We start from the raw sequence: 2,920 nt of genomic DNA on the forward strand, positions 1-2,920 counted from the left end.
GGGGAGGGGTAGCACCCTCCCACCTGCCTGAATTTCCCAGGAAGGTCAGTCAGGCTCCTGAAGGGTGGGTGCTGTAGACAGTGAGCCTACAGGGGGAGGGGTCCAGTCTGGGTGGAGATGGCCAGCCTGGAGCAGGGGCCTTGTGGGGCAGGAGAACAGAAGCCCTGGAACTGGTAGAAGTCTTGGGAGAGGTTTTGGATTCAAAGGGCCAGAGACCCTAATGAGCTTGGAGCCAGTTGGAGCCATGCTTTGAGGGGTGAAAGGCCCCTGCGGACATCTGGCCACATCTGCTTGGCCTGCACCCGGAGCCTCTTCCTGGAGGACTGAGGGCCTATGTGTAGCATCTGTGACTCTGCCCCATCCCCGCCCAGCCTTCTGGGAAAGTCCTCTGTAGTCTCGTCAAGGGGACAGAGCCTAAGGGGGATTAAGAAGCCCTGGTTTCCTTCTCCACACTGTGCTGGCTGCCCCTTTGCTGTCAGATCCCTGCTCTGCCCTTCTGTGCCCCGCAGGCTGACCAGAGCATCACCAAGGTCCCTGCCCTCTGGCTTTTGACTGGGTCCAGCCAATGGGAAGCCAGGTGGGCGGGACAAGAGAGCCGTCGGGGGTGTTCATTTCTCCAGCTCCCCCTCTGCTTTGGGCCTGGGTTCCCAGGGGCTCCATCCTCCATGGCTGCAGCTCTTCAGGCGGCTTCTCACCAGGCTCCAGAGCATCATTTCCTCCCTGGGATGGTAACAGCTTCCCATGGCTCCTGGATCAGGTGCCTCAGTCTGCCTTAATGCCCTTGACCCTGCCCACCCCTCTGTCCCCTCATCAACTTCATCAACTCTTCATTTAACCTTTTGCATGTGCCTGCTGTGTCTTGTATTAGATAAAATATAAGATATCCAGTTAAACTTGACTTTCAGACACAATAAATTGTCCTTCAGTCTAAGTATGTCCCCCAAATTGTGTGGGGTATACTTATGCTAAACAATTCCTTGCTGTTTATCTGAAATTCAAATTTAACTGGGTGTCCTGTATTTTTCTTTCTAAACCTGGCGATTCCACCTGCAGGGTCCCTGACTGATACACTAACACATCCCTCAGGTCATGGGCATTTCCAGCCACCCCTGACTAGAGGAATAGGTGGGTTTCAAGCTCTTATACTCTGCCCTGCCGAGACGGAGCTACATACAGGCTGCTTCTTTCTCCTATTGGGGCAGTGGGAGGCTTCCCTGGGGGCAGGAACATAGTCTAAAGATGAGGAGACTGGCCCAGACATCTCTGCAGTTGTGTGGCATCATCCCCTAAAATGCCCCCAGGGCCATGGGCAGAAACGGCCCCAGTCCCTGTTCCCATGAGCAGGTCCTGGCCATCAGCAGAGACGTGGCCGAATTCTCAGCCTCAGCTTTGAGCTCACAGCAGAGCCCCGAGGGGGGTGGCATCCAGGACAAGGACGTTTGGAGAGAGAGGGCAGGGTGTCAGATGGACTTGGAGTCTTAGACTCGCCCCTCTGCCACCAGCGGGAGAAGACGCGCTGCCTTTTCAGGGCTCCTGTGATTACATCAGACCCACCTGGCGATCTCCCACTTCTCAGTCCACTGATGCAGAACCTTAATTACACCTGCACAGGTGATGTAATCACGAGTGTGATGGCTCGTCGTATTCACAGTGCCGGGGCCTGGGGAACCCTGGAGCCAGGTGAGAACTTGGTTCACCTCTGTCCCCTTCCTCCTGGCCTTCCGAACTCCACACCGCCCTGGTCCTCCTTCCTCACTACGGCTCCTGCTTGGTCTCCTTTGCCCCGTTCACCCACCAGCACCAGCATTTTTAGGAACATCGGGATGCCCAGAGCATCTAGGGAGCTGGCAGAAGCCACCCCAGCTGGGGATTCAGCCCCTGCTCGGCGAAGCTCGTGGCCTGGGGTTTGGGGGCCTTGCCTCCAAGCTCAGTGGTGGAGTGACGTCCCAGGGTCAGGTAATACCCCAGGAGAGTTTGGGAAGTGCTGAGACTCCCCTGTGAGGGGTCCACGGTGAGGGGGCAGCTCTGGCAGCTGGGGGTGCACGTGGGGTGGGTGACCCAGACAGAACTGGCTCTTTTTCCAGCTTGGCTACAGAGCTTCAAGAGAGGGTCTGGCCTTAACCAGAAATGGCTGTGGACCCGAAAATGGCACAAATGCTGGACTAACATCAGGCAGGGTAATAGCGATAATATCAGCTTTTTTTGTGTCAGGGGGCACTTACTACGTGCCAGCTGCTAAGTGTATGTGTATATCAGCTAATTTAATCCCCACGGCTACGTATGAGGTAGGTACTATGTTAACCCCCATTTCCCAGAGGAAGAAACTGAGGCTCAGCCAGGTCAGGAGACTTGCCAAGACCGCACAGCTCATGACTAGAGAAGAGCTGCTGAGGGCTGTCACATCTGCCTTCACTGCCATGCCGAAATGTGACATAAATCTGTGCTCAACATTAACAACGTGGTTATAGCGACACAAGACTTTCTGCGGGGAAGCAGTTGAACTGGGACTTAATGAGGGACATGATGAGAAAACATATTTGGCTTCAGTGTAAGGAAGGGCAGATGTTCTGGCGGTCAGAGTGGCCCAGAGGTGGACACGGCTACTTTGGGAGGGAATGAGGTCCCTGTTGCTGGATATATGCAAGTGAAGAGGCTGTTTCCATTTTCTGGGGCCCTGGTAACAACCGATACTGTACTGAACATCCTACACATGTCATCTTTAGGTTCTCACTGCTCCATCACATAGGCGCTGCTGTCCCCGATTTACAGATGAGGAAACTGAAGCCCAATGAGATTAAGTGACTCAGTGATGGTTATGTAGATGGTTGGTGGGGGAGCCGTGACTCAAACCCAAAGCTGTGTATCTCCAAAGCTGTGCTTGTACCCATACAACTATCGAACGCCTGCTGTGTGTCTGGTA

The sequence above is a fragment of the Orcinus orca genome, chromosome 2 (genome assembly GCF_937001465.1).
Source record: "Orcinus orca chromosome 2, mOrcOrc1.1, whole genome shotgun sequence".
Taxonomy (NCBI): Eukaryota; Metazoa; Chordata; class Mammalia; order Artiodactyla; family Delphinidae; genus Orcinus; species Orcinus orca.